Genomic DNA, 14,285 nt, shown 5'->3' on the forward strand with positions numbered 1-14,285 from the left:
ACCTCTCCGGCAACTACTCAACTGCTCTCTTGAGAAAATCGATCTCTGATCTCTCACGCGATGTGTCTTCCAAATGCCCATCATGCCTCTTCTTATAATCCTCTCGTTGATCAATCAACGATCCAGATTAGATTCTAATCAATGGCTTAAATAATTTTGACTTGATCCTCGTCTTCTTCTAGAAGTTTTACCCCCAGTTTAATTAATACCCTTTAATTATTTTAATTTCCTAAGTTTAGACTTAGGCATCCATTAAAAATAATTAATTATTTTAATAATGATGTCTCTGTGTGGAATTTCCCAAATTTTTTTTTGGGTATTCTGGAATACATGTCTCCTAGCCTCCCTGCAAATTTTGAGGCTTAGAGCTCATCCAATGCTGCTAGAAATCATTGGGACGTGAAAAGTTTGAAAAATTTAGATCTCTCCTTGCCATGTCATATTAATTTTTGCATCTGCGGTCAAATTCCACTTTGGACAGATCATATGATGAAGATTATGATTTCATTAGATTCCTCTTTTCGAGAGGACCAAAATTGACCTAAAGATCACCCAATTTGGTTAAGCGGAAGTTGAGTTTTGAATTATTTTATTCATACATGTATTATGGAGTGGGTCGGCCCTAACCGCATGTGTAATTGCTTAGAGGTTGGCTTCAACCCCAAGTGGAACCTCATGAGAGCCTAAAAATAGAAGAGACCTCAAGCTCATTCAGACACACTGATCAAGCCATCTCCTCTTCTCTTATTGTCTTGGTTCGCACAGGTTTGTCGGAGAAAAGCTCGCACAAGGGTCCGAAATCTCAGGGTCGAAGCTCACATTGATCTAGGGTTTTTTGGATCTCGAATGCTGGCATAGAACTGGGCATTTTGGTCCATGGACACATAGTGGTCCTGACAGCGTCCAGGGAGCCTTGGACGTTGGCATAGTGTGTTATGGGAGCGTCCAGGGTTTTAGAGACAGATTAGGTTGTATTAGTCCCCGAACGCTCGCACAAAGTGTTCCTGAGAGTGTCTGTGCTACCATAGACACTCTCACATAAGGCTTATGAGAGCATCCATGGCTTGAAGTAGATCTGGGTATGTTTGACCCCTGATGCCCTCATCTAGTTCACCTTGGAGTGTCCATATCTATTCTGGAAGCAGTCATCTAGTTATGCAGAGAGCGTCCAAAATTGCTAAAGATGCTCACACAACTCCTCCTCCCTGCATCCGCGACTCAGAGATGATATTTCAGTGTTTCCAAGATTCCGCTCATTGACAACAGTGTTAAGCGGTGTTCAACACAATGACAACAATATCCAATAGTTGTCTACAGTCAGCGATGACATATTACAGTCATCAGAATCAGGGTTTTGATTTCAAGAATGATTAGATCTGTTTCATGGATATCATAGTTGTTTTGTTGCATAGATAAAGTTATGGATCATTGTACTCTCTTTTGCTGAATCATTTGATGGCAATCTAAGAAGAAGAAGATTTGTAAGGGTTTTCTCCATAGTGGGTTTTGCCCTGGTCTCAGACCAGTCTTGGTGTCTCTATGTGTGTGCATGCTTTTTTTCTATTGTTCCTTTATGTTCCACTGCATTGATGATGATGATGATGTTGTTCTTTCTATATAATTGAATATGTTGATGAATAATAGTGTAGATCTGAATAATGTAATGATGATATGGGGTGAACTTAATGTATTAATGAAGAAATGCAATTATCAAAGAAAAGAACAATGTAGCCCTATGAAAAATTAACATGGTTTCAGAGGTGGGTTGAAGAAAATCCATGGAAATCACCTCGATGATGACACCTTTGATGGAAGCAAGATGAGGATGGTCGAGACCTAAAAGAATTCTAGGGTTTGAAGAAAATCCTAGGCAACTTTAATATTAGGGTTTGATGGATTGTATGACGGTAAGGTTAGAGAGAAAACCCTGGTTTATGGAAACAATATGAGATATGGAACTTAGCTGGTCAATGTGCAGATGCTCAAGCACATGACAAAGATTTGATGAAGCCCTAGATGGGATAATCCCTAGCAGGTCTGGTTGGATAACTGAAGGCAACATTGGTATATGGACCATGGACATTGATGGCTCTTGAAGATTGGTTCAAGAGGGAGAGGATCACCTCTCATTAAAGATATGTATTTCTGAACTTATGATGCCTCTTACTTTTGTTTAGACCTATGGATTTGATGATTATGTTTATTGCTTATACTTACTGCATATGTATTTGAGTATATGGATGTTTATAACCTCCTAGATGAGATGTGCTAAGTAGATCCTTCTTAAGGATGATTTGAAATGCAGGAAGGATGGCTAGAATTGGAAAAGGTTAAAAGGCACAATATGAAAAGATGACAAAGTGCTTCAAGCGGCCTATGTCTAATGAAAAGGTGCATAGGTATTTGAATATCACAAGGTATGCATGGTATGTTGTGTTTCAGTTGTAACATTGGATGGCTCGGTAAGCCCTAAGGTGTGATGAGAATGTCTCTTTCTTTGATGGCTCATATATGCATATGAAATTGACTTGGATCTATGTTTCCCATGATGAAATGATGCACCTAGTGTTGAAAATTTTGATCTTTTTGAATTCTATGAGGCTATCTAATGTTGACACATTGATACGCTTGATGATTGGCTAACATCCATCTGTTGTACATCTTGATCCTATAAAGAAGCCTAGCACTTTGACTCTAGTAAATGATACTCTTGATACTTGTCATGGTGAATTTCATAAAAAAGGAGAGCTCATTGACTCCTATACTTGAGTCTATTGATAATGCTTGTGATAAGCACGCTGAAAGGATATGGAAAGAGAGATTGACACTCTGATTTTTTGGTAAAGTTGTATTAAATGACCTTACTTGATCTTATTGATCATGATAAGAATGGTAACCTTGATGTTAGAGGTATAAATATGAGATTGATATTCTAGATCTCTTACTACTAGTGGTCATGACCTGATATCATATGGTAAAGCTGAATGCCCTAACTTGATGGAGTGACCTGATAGAAAGTGTTATTGTGTTGATAATCTCTCAGATATGATGTTGCATCTATATGCTACTTTGAATCTAATATTTGATGAAAGATTGATGTCATGATGCTGGTAGCCATGATAGATATATGTATAATGATCTAACAGATCTGTTGTTGCATGACTCTAGTAGAGACAGGTTGATGACATGAATGAAGATGAAGGAAGTAGATCCCCAGCTAGAAGGAGAATCTCTTCTCAAACTACTATTTGCATTATGTACTGTTGAAATATGATTTATGTGCATCTGACATTATTGATATGCAACAAAATCTCAGATCTGAAGCTTCTATATAAATTAGAATTTCTTCTTCGGACACAGTCACTTAACTGGGAGATCTCGTCCTTGGACGCACGCATGCTAAGGCCTAGACAAATTCCAGGCAGTTAAAGACGTTCCCATGCTGAAGGGAGTGTCCAAGGGTTTGACTAAAATTGACCATCATATGAAGCTTTTTGAAGCTATCTGAACTTTGAATGAAGATGTTTTTGACATATTCTGCGACTGTAATCTGATTTCTGAAGTTGTTTTGTTAAATTGTGATCCAAAAATGGATCCTGGATAAATCTCTAAGTCTAAAAGACTTCATGCAAGAGGTAAAAGGTGCCAAATGCCACAAATCTTTTGTAAATCAGAGGAAAATGAAAGTCGCAGGCTGCTCTTAGAAATAGTCTCATTGCAGAGATCTTCTCATTCTAAATCCAATGCAACTTGAATGGGTGAAAACGGACTTCAGATGAAGAAGTTGTCATGAAAATAAGCTCCCCTTGTTCTTTGAGCAAAGAGGCTAGAAACATGAGAAAACAATGAAATAAGGCATATAGGAGGCTTGAACAGTGGTTGCACAGGGGCCATCAGATTTGGCCGATCAACGATCCAGATCCGATCGGCAATCGACAATGGGATGTAGTCGGAGGCATAAAGTGTGATGGGCCGATGCGATACCGCGATCGCCGATATCGGCGGATCACAATCGACGAACACAATGGAGCAGGGCTTACACATATATACGCGCGATGCGATAGTGCGATCGCTAAAATTGGCGGATCGCAATCGGAGCATTACACTGGAGTGGGACCATATGTTATATGTGCGATGCGATATATGGACCTGATGGGGTTTATTAATAGAAACACATATGTTTTGAAGTCCGGAAAGCGCCAATTTCCTTTGTAAATTGCGTGTTTCGTTTATTAAACGAAATACAAAGGAGTTAAGCTCGATGCGATATTACGGTCCCGAAAGGGTTTCGAAATGCCTCTGTATAATGTTTCAAGTCAGAGGGAGCCATTTTATGTTAATTTTGGCCGTTTCAATGTATTTTAAATAAAAAGGGGAAACCTATGGATAGGCGAATTGCGATAAGTGATAGCGATTCGCAGGCGGACCTAATGGCGCTATAAAGCGGGGTTATGAGAATTTCAAGTCCGGAAGAATAGTGTTTTGCAGATTTTTGTGTATTGCAGCATTCTCTGTGTAAACACAGAGCAACCGTTTTGAAGGATTCAAAGCGTTGATAGACCCCTTCCATTACCAAATAGGTGGCATTCATCCCCGAGGGCATCTAGCAATGATTGCTAACGCTCAGAGGTGAGATTTGAACTGACTGTGGCCCGAAGTTGCAGAGCCCAAAAGGGAGAACCAACAGGCAGCGTGATTTGGCTTTTAAGCCATGAATGTCAAAGACAAAGGGCTGCTGGGTTGTTGAACGGTGGCCAAGTTATTGTTTGCTACTGAATGTTGAAAGTAGTAGTAGCAGAGAGCCGAGAGAGCAGAGCGATAGAGAGCCAAAGAGCTATTGCGCAGAGGTTGCTGAGTTATTGTTGGTGGCCAAGTTGTTGTTGAAGGTTGCTGTTGGGGTTTTGTTGCGAAGCAGAAGTCAAAGAGGCAGCGTAGAAGCCGAGGAGGTAGCGTAGAAGAAAAAGAGCAGCTGAGGGAGCCTTTGGGGTCACCTGAAGTTGAAGTGAAAAGCCAGAGAGCGTGAAGGTTGTAGAAGGCAAAAAGAAGCCAGAGCGAAGAGCCAAAGAGCCAGAGTCAAAGAGGTAGAGTCAGAGCCAGAGTCAGAGCCAAGAGCCTGAACCAAAGCCAAAGAGCCAGAGTCAGAGCCAAGAGCTTGAACCAAGAGCCAAAGAGCCAGAGCCAAGAGCCAAGAGCCAAAAGCCAGAGCTTCAAGAGCCAAGGGGATTCAATTGTGTCTGAACCCACTGTTTTTGTGTAAGAACAGCAGGAGTTGGGCCAAGAGGTTGTAAAAAAGACTAATACCATAATCCCAGAGAGCCTAGTTGAATTAACTAGAGCTCACGGAGAAGTAGCCCAAGAGTTGTGGGTGGACTCCAAATTAATATGATTGTTTCTGTGTGTGTTTTATTGCTGCATTATCTCTGTTGCTTTATATACTGTTATATGCATTTATATATCAGTTACATTAATTTACAACACATAATCAATTTAAAACAAATACAAGCATACACCTATATTTTCAAGCTTTTCTTAATTCTACGTTGGTTAATCAAATAGACTCGGGAAAATTCAAGCTTTGGAGGTGGGAGAGGTTCTTGTAAGCTAGACAGGAAGCCTAAGAGCCTCATTTTCAGATCAGGTGGTATCGGAGCTTAAGATTGATTAACCACACCTTCAAGGAAGGATTATATCAGAATGCTTGATTGATAGAGCAAAGACTGCTTGTCTGAAAAGTGTTTGAACAATAAGAGGCTGATTGTATGCTTGTTTGCAGTCTGACTATTTGCTGAGTTTGCAGAGGTGAAGGGAAAGCTATTGATAGCTTAGTCCAAGAAGGACAAGAAGGAGAAGGGCCTCAAGGCAATCCAAAGCGCAAGAGGTTTGTTGCAAGAGGTTGCTTAAATAAGCTCTTTATTTATCTTGTTGAAGTTTTTTGTTCATTGGCATAATGACAACTTCTACAAGTGGGTCCTCAAATTCTGCGTTCTTCACAAGATTCCTTGATGAAGACATGAAGCAAGAATTGTCCACCATGATGGATATGGTGAGAGAAATGTATGAGGATGGAAGGAAGAGCAGCATGCTTAGAAAGCAGCTGAATTCCATGAAGGAAGAGAAGCAATTGCTTGCTGACAAATTGCAGGAAATGGAGAGGCAACTTCATATTGCAAATATGAACCTGAAAAGGATGCATGAGTTGGAAACACAACTCTTTGTTGCCCAAGAAGCCTTAGTCAAGTACCAGCTTGAAGAAGAGGTAAGCCATTCCAGTTTGTCTTCAAATTCTTCTGAGAATGCTTGTATTGGTTCTTTTGAAAAACATACTAAAGGCATAGGTTCCAAGCTAATGTCCAAGATGGGCTATGAAGGAAAGGGCTTGGGAAAGCATGCACAAGGTATTGTTGAACCAATAATGGTTGAGGAAAGGCCTAAATATTTGGGTCTTGGCTATGGACAGTCTTATGGAGAGAATTCCAAAGCTGCCATGAAAGCCATTGAAATAGTCCCAAGAAGGAGTTTCAATTCATGTCCTCTACCTCAAAAGTGTGAAGGTTGTATTCAAGAGGAATGCAATAGCTTGAAACATCAATTGCAGGATGTAGGTGTTCAGAAGCACACACTTGAACCAGGGAGTTGGGGAAACTCTAACATCCTTGAAGAGTTTGATGGTGTTCCAAAGGGAGCCACTTCTTCATTTATTTCACCTCCTCATGAAGGCAATAAAGGTGAAAGAGGCAGATATAAATATGGTTCTAAACACATTCCTTTTGATTTTGCAAAGCATGATGAATTTCCATGTATGTATGGGAAAATAGTTGCATGTTCCTTTTGTGGTTTGGATAACCATGATGTTTCTAGATGTTGGAAGAGAATGGCCACATACAGGATGCAGAAGAAGGAAAAGAAGCAAGAAGCCAAAGGTCCATTGGACAAGGCAAATGATGCTATCAAGAGGATGCACATGCAGTGCACTTACTGCCATAAGCAAGGATATCTTGCTGCAAAATGTTGGACACTGAATCCAACAATGCTTCCACCAAAGCTGAAGAAACTGGAAAGAGAAGATGGCAGAAATGGAAGTGAAGATTCCATGAATGATGTGTCTCAAAATGATTCACGTGTTGATGCTGATGTGCAGGCAAGGGTAGTACCTTTGAAAGGGATTGGTAAGGAACGGTTAGAGTTCTTATCCGATTAAGATTGCATGTCTATTGATGCATCTACATTATATTTCATTACAACTTCGAAAGTACAGTGTGCTTAAGTGAAAGTTGAAGGATGAAATGCATACATGAGCATGAGATGCATGAGCACAGGGATGTTGATGATTTCCTTGTTTTTGAACATGTATGTGTAATTAACTTGCAGGGTTGATTTCTTTGACATGCATGTGATGCCATGTTGACTTGAAAGAAGTTAACTTGGTCTCCAAATGGAGATAATGATGAAAGTTTCATCTTTTGGAAAAAGAGTCCTAATGGTCTTTTTCTACATGCCTGACTTGAAGGGTCGTTTGTTTTAAAGGCATGTTTTGTGTGCTTGTTATCGAGTCTATCATTTGTATGCAGATCTAAGACATAAGGTGTTCACAAAATGTGAAATCTGTTTGTTTTGTTGAAGCAGGAGTTAGGCCATTCAGTTGTTGTCTGTATGCCTGTTGTTGTTAACAATTGTTGTTGGCAGCTTGTCAAACAGGTACAAATGAAAGTTTTGTGGAGCAGATGTACTTCACATTTGTTGAGCCACCTTGGATCAATGATCAAGGCAAAGAAGCTCAAACTACCTTCTATGACCATTTCAGTAGAAGTTCTGCAGGAAGGCAAGGAGGAAGACAGTTCTTCTCAGGAAGACCAACCCATCCAGAGAAGGGAAGTGGTCAGAAACTTTGGTTCAGAGGCACTATGCAAAGGCAAGTGTAGGGAGGCTGAAAGAAGAGGGTGAGTCACTCTCATTTACTGTTCAGATCAGTATATCAGTGTTTTGGAGACCAAAAGTTCTTTTAGTGGGAAGGCGTGATCCAAAAATGGATCCTGGATAAACCTCTAAGTCTAAAAGACTTCATGCAAGAGGTAAAAGGTGCCAAATGGCACAAATCCTTTGTAAATCAGAGGAAAATGAAAGTCGTAGGCTGCTCTCAGAAATAGTCTCATTGCAGAGATCTTCTCATTCTAAATCCAACGCAACTTGAATGGGCGAAAATAGATTTCAGATGAAGAAGTTGTCATGAAAAGAAGCTCCCCTTGTTCTTTGAGAAAAGAGGCTAGAAACATGAGAAAACAATGAAATAAGGCATATCGGAGGCTTGAACAGTGGTTGCAGGGGCCGTCAGATCTGGCCGATCAACGGTCCAGATTTGATCGGCAATCGCAATCGGCGGTGGCAGTCGGAGGCATAAAGTGCGATGGGCCGATGCGATACCGTGATCGTCGATATCGGTGGATCACAATCGACGAACACAATGGAGCAGGACTTACACATATATACGCACGATGTGATGGTGCGATCGCCGAAATCGGCGGATCGCAATCAGAGCATTACATTGGAGTGGGACCATGTGTTATATGCGCGATGCGATATATGGACCCGATGGGGTTTATTAATAGAAACACATATGTTTTGAAGTCTGGAAAGCACCAATTTCCTTTGTAAATTGCGTGTTTCATTTATTAAACCAAATACAAAGGAGTTAATCCCGATGCAATATTACGGACCCGAAAGGGTTCTGAAATGCCTCTGTATAATGTTTCAAGTCCGGAGGGAGCCATTTTACGTTAATTTTCGCCATTTCAATGTATTTTAAATACAAAGGGGAAACTTATGGACAGGCCAATTGCGATAAGCGATAGCGATTCCCAAGCGGACTCGATGGCGCTATAAAGCGGGATTATGAGAATTTCAAGTATGGAAGAACAGTGTTCTGCGGATTTTTCCGTGTATTGCAGCATTCTCTATGTAAACACAGAGCGACTGTTTTGAAGGATTCAAAGCGCCGATATACCCCTTCCGTTACCAAATAGGTGGCATTCATCCCCGAGGGCGTGTAGCAATGATTACTAATGCCCAGAGACGGGATTTGAATGAACTGTGGCTGGAAGTTGCAGAGCCCGAAAGGGAGAACCAACAAGCAGCGCGATTTGGCTTTTAAGCCATGAATGTCAAAGACAAACGACTGTTGGGTTGTTGAACGGTGGCCAAGTTATTGTTTGCTGCTGAATGCTAAAAGTAGTAGTAGCAGAGAGCCGAGAGAACAGAGCAATAGAGAGACAAAGAGCTACTGCGCAGAGGCTACTGAGTTATTGTTTGTGGCCGAGTTGTTGTTGAAGGTTGTTGTTTGGGTTTTGCTGTGAAGTAGAAGCCAAAGAGGCAACATAGAAGCCGAGGAGGCAGCGCAGAAGAAAAAGAGCAGCTGAGGGAGCCTTTGGGGTCACTTGAAGTTCAAATGAAAATCCAGAGAGCGTGAAGGTTTCAGAAGATAGAAAGAAGCCAGAGTGAAGAGCGAAAGAGCCAAAGAGCTAGAGCCAAAGATCCAGAGTCAGAGCCAAGAGCCCGAACCAAAGCCAAAGAACCAGAGTCAGAGCCAAGAGCTAGAACCAAAAGCCAAAGAGCGAGAGCTAGAAGTCAAAGCTTCAAGAGCCAAGGGTATTCAATGGTGTCTGAACCCACTATTTTTGTGTAATAACAATAGAATTTGGGCCAAGAGCTTGTAAAAAAGACTAATACCATAATCCCAGAAAGCCTAGTTGAATTAACTAGAGCTCACGGAGACGTAGCCCAAGAGTTGTGGGTGAACTCCAACTTAATATTGTTGTTTCTGTGTGTGTTTTATTGCTGCATTATCTCTGCTGCTTTATATACTGTTATATGCATTTATATATCAGTTTCAGCACATTAATTTACAACACATAATCAGTTTAAAACAAATACAAGCATACACCTATATTTTCAAGCTTTTCTTAATTCCACATTGGTTAATCAAATAGACTTGGGAAAATTCAAGCTTTGGAAGTGGGAGAGGTTCTTGTAAGCTAGACAAGAAGCCTAAGAGCCCCATTTTCAGATCAAATTGTTGATCACATAAAATTGAAGTATTGTGTAAGAAACCGGATGGTCACCTAGAAGATGTTAGTGCCACAAATGTGTTGCAGATAACAAGATCTAAAAGTAGGAAAAACTTGAATGTTTGCCATAACATGAAAATGCAGGCTGAACTTGTGTTTATAGGTGACTGGGACATACATATATATATGTCATTATGTTTGTGCTACAAGAGGTTGGCATTATTTGGCTGATTGATATAGATGAACAATGTGTTGTCATGATGCTTGACAATAACTTTGAATTAATGATTGAGATATGCTTTGACTATAGATCTCTCTACGATAGAAAATTTGGACTTGACCTGATGTCTAATGATCTGATTTGACGATTGTTGATTTGCCCTGATGTCTATGCTATGTGGGCATAATGACTTATGTGAGTATTCAGAAAAATGATTTTGTATTGGCCTCCTTGTTCCTAGCACAATGGTTGAGGTACTGATAGTTGTGATTCAACATGAAATTGGAACCTGCATGACTCATCCTTAGTGTATGCATTTGCACCTAGTGACATAAATGACTTATGTTATGATTATGAGAATGACCTGATGAAGTTTGGATTGATATTGCATGGTTGATTACAACTTGTTGGCATGATAATAAATGAAGTCAAGATTTGATATGAGCTCTACCTATCTCCTGGTTGAAAGAATTGATACTGTGATGTTGATGACTTTGATAATGGTTGTGATCTGACTTCTAAGCTTTGATAAGCTGACTCTGTTGATGTGATGGTACAACATTGATTTATGTAAGGCTGATAATGCTGGCTTTGTAAGGCATTATGCTTCCCGATCCAGATATGTCTATATTTGATTGTTATTTGGTGAAGTCAGGATGATGAATTCCAAGGTATGGCTTTGATTTAGAGTATGGTTTTGGTTTTATATGTCGATGATCTACTTTTGATAGGTGATGAGCCTCTAATGACCTAAATCAGAGGGAGATGGCTTCTAAAGCCCGAAACGATGTATCATGGCATGGTGAATCGATTTTTGAAATTTGGGAAAGAATTTGCATATTTTAAAGTTATTGGAAAATGTTTCTGAATAATGAAATTGCAAATCCTTGGATACTCTAGTTCAAGATGTTGTTGAACTTGACATGGCATCTGACAGTTGATTAAAGCGTTGATGTTCCGTTTTGAACATCCATCTGTATATGTATGATGTGCACAGAACCTAAATAAATTCATGACTGAGTTGCTTCATTCACATAGAGTTGCCACCAAGCATGCTTTGAAATATCTGCATGAGGTGTTCTATTTTGAGAATGAGATATTTCTCCTATGATATGTGAATGCATGGACGTATTGCTGATATTTGAGATTATTGTTGATAAGCACATTTGGATGCTGCTTTAGATCTGCCATGGTATCTTGGATGAGAGGTCCATAGTACGATTGAGGATGAGTACGATGTTGCTAGCATGACTAGCTGTGAGGTAGGATGAAGAAGCTCCTTAGAGAGCTGTTTAAGAATTATGTGGATATGACATGGATACATTGTGATGACATAGAGCGAGGTTCGATTGGTAGAAAATCCCATATTTATAATTGGGACCGAGATACTCTCATATATTGAGTCAGTGCAGTTGTTCAAAACAAGCTCAGGCTTGTGGTTGGCACCTCCTTGAGAGGGAGGATGGTTATGGTATCCTTTTTTGATTTATATTATTATTGATGTTTTGACATGATACTTGATTTGATGTCCAGTATGAACTGGAAACAACTGCTATTGAGACAAGTTGATACCAGATTTGAGTATGATGAGAGCAGCGTTGATCGAGGACACTGAGGCAACTCTTCTTCCCTGTCTGAGTTCCCAGGTTGAGGAATTGAGATGGAGGGCTCCTGGGTCGAGGGAACTTTGGACAATAGGGTATGACCCCTATCTGTTACCCATAAGGTTGAAGTTGTTGCTCCCCTATCTTCATAGGGTCAGAGAATGCTGCTCCCCTGTTTGGTCTTTGTAGAGTATACCCTAGTTGGCATCATACCCACAAGATGGGCTTGTCGGGAATACCACTCCTCGCTTGGCCAACGAGTTGAGAGTGTAGTTGGGGTGTACAACCCAAGTTGATTATGATGTGGGTGTTCTACCACAAGACTATTCAGGGTCATCAATGGGAAGATTAGTAGGCAATAGGATGGGTTGAGATGAGCCGATGCGATTCCAGGTTGATATTGAATTCCCTGATGAGATCTTAAGGTCGAGATGTGCTCTCCTGTGTGTTTGGATATCCTATTGCTCGATATGGGGTTGTAGATGTATAATTCCCCCATGAGATTCTAGATTGAGATGTGTTCCCCGATGTGGTTATAGGTTGAAATGTGCTCCTTGATGATATGCTCTCCGATGGATGATGATATTCCAGGTAGTAGCCTGATGGATAGAGGGTGGTAGCTCAAGCTCCCCTCTGGTAACAAATTCTTCTTCTTCTAGATTTGAGAATGATCAACACACGAGCAGGAACAATCAAGAGATATGTAGGATAAGTATGCGATAGATCGAGATGTACATTGATGATCTGTGACGATGAGATACTTGAGGTGGTCATGGCATGATGACTACATCACTGAGATGATCATGGATGATACATGATGACACTTGAAGATTCCAGAATGGCATATTGATCGATGGGCATATATTGTCAGGTGGAATTCTCCTTAGTTGAGAGGGAGTGTTAATTTTTGCAACTGCAATCAAATTCCACTTTGGACAACTCATATGATGAAGATGATGATTGCATTAGATTCATGTTTTTGAGAGGACCAAAATCGACCTAAAGATCACCCAATTAGGTCAAGCGGAAGTTGAGTTTTGAATTATTTTATTCATACATGTATTATGGAATGGGTCGGCCCTAACCACGTGTAATTGCTTACATTGGCCTCAGCCCCAAGTGGACCCTCATGAAAACCTATAAATAGAAGAGACCTCAAGCTCATTTAGACACATTCCTCAAGCCATCTTCTCTTCGTTTATTGTCTTGGTTCACACAGGTCTGTCGGAGGAAAGTTCGCACAAGGGTCCGAATTCTCAAGGTCGAAGCTCACACTGATGTAGTGTTTTCTGGATCTCAAACGCTGGCACAAAATTGGGCATTTTAGTCCTTGGACGTTGGCACAAAGTGGTCCTGACAGCGTCCAGGTAACCTTGGACACTGGCACAGTGTGTTATGGGAGTGTCCAAGATTTTAGAGACAGATCAGGTTGTATTATTCCCCGGAGGCTTGCACAGAGTGGTCATGAGATCGTCCGGGCTACCATAGACGCTCGCACATAAGGATTATGAGAGTATCCAGGCCTTGAAGCAAATTTGGGTATGTTTGACCCTAGACGCCCTCATCTAGTTCCCCTGGGAGCGTCCAGATTTGTTCTGGATGCAGTCATCCAGTGATGCAGAGAGCGTCTAGAACTACTAGAAATGCTCGCACAACTCCTCCCTGCGTCTGGGACTGAAAGATGGGATTTTAGTATTCCGAAGATTTCACTTAGTGACAACAGTGTTCAACACATTGACAACTGTATCCAGCAATTGTCTACAGTGAATGACAACATATTACAGTCATCAGAATCAAGGTTTTGATTTCAAGCACGATTATATCTCTTTCATGGATATCATAGTTGTTTTGTTGCATAGATAAAGTTATGGATCATTGTACTCTCTTTTGCTGAATCATTTGGTGACAAGCTAAGAAGAAGAAGATCTGTAAGGGTTTTCCCCATAGTGGGGTTTTGCCCTAGTCTCAGACCAATTCTGATGTCTTTATGTGTGTGCATGCTTTCCATCTATTGCTCCTTTATGTTATGCTGCATTGATGATGAATAATGGTGTAGATTTGAATAATATAATGATGATATGGGGTTAACTTAATGTATTAATGAAGAATTGCAATTATCAAAGCAAAGAACAATGTAGCCCTATGAAAAATTAACATGTCAGATGTCCCTTCAGATTAAGGGGGGGAATGTTAACTAATCCTTTGGGATTTTGTATATAAGAACATAGTTAGGACATAGATTAGTTATTTCCCATATTTCTAGTTATGGAGACACAACTGTCTCCCTCTGAATTTGATTGTAAAACTATCGTTCTTCTGATTAATAAATATCGCAGAATATCATTTGATTTTATCATGAAGTTCTCCAGGCCTGTTTAACACTCAATAGTTCATGACTCCATC

The 14,285-nt window shown here is 40.4% G+C and overlaps 1 protein-coding gene across 1 annotated transcript in view; it reads left to right on the forward strand.

Annotated features, from left to right (window-relative positions):
* Window positions 1-14,285, forward strand: part of LOC149163805 (apyrase-like) — a 273,199-nt gene that overhangs the window by 208,308 nt on the left and 50,606 nt on the right. The gene's annotated exons all lie outside the window — the stretch shown is intronic.

The sequence above is a fragment of the Pinus tabuliformis genome, chromosome 5_1 (genome assembly GCF_031772625.1).
Source record: "Pinus tabuliformis cultivar Carrire ecotype Pingquan chromosome 5_1, CPIR1, whole genome shotgun sequence".
In the NCBI taxonomy this organism is placed as follows: domain Eukaryota; kingdom Viridiplantae; phylum Streptophyta; class Pinopsida; order Pinales; family Pinaceae; genus Pinus; species Pinus tabuliformis.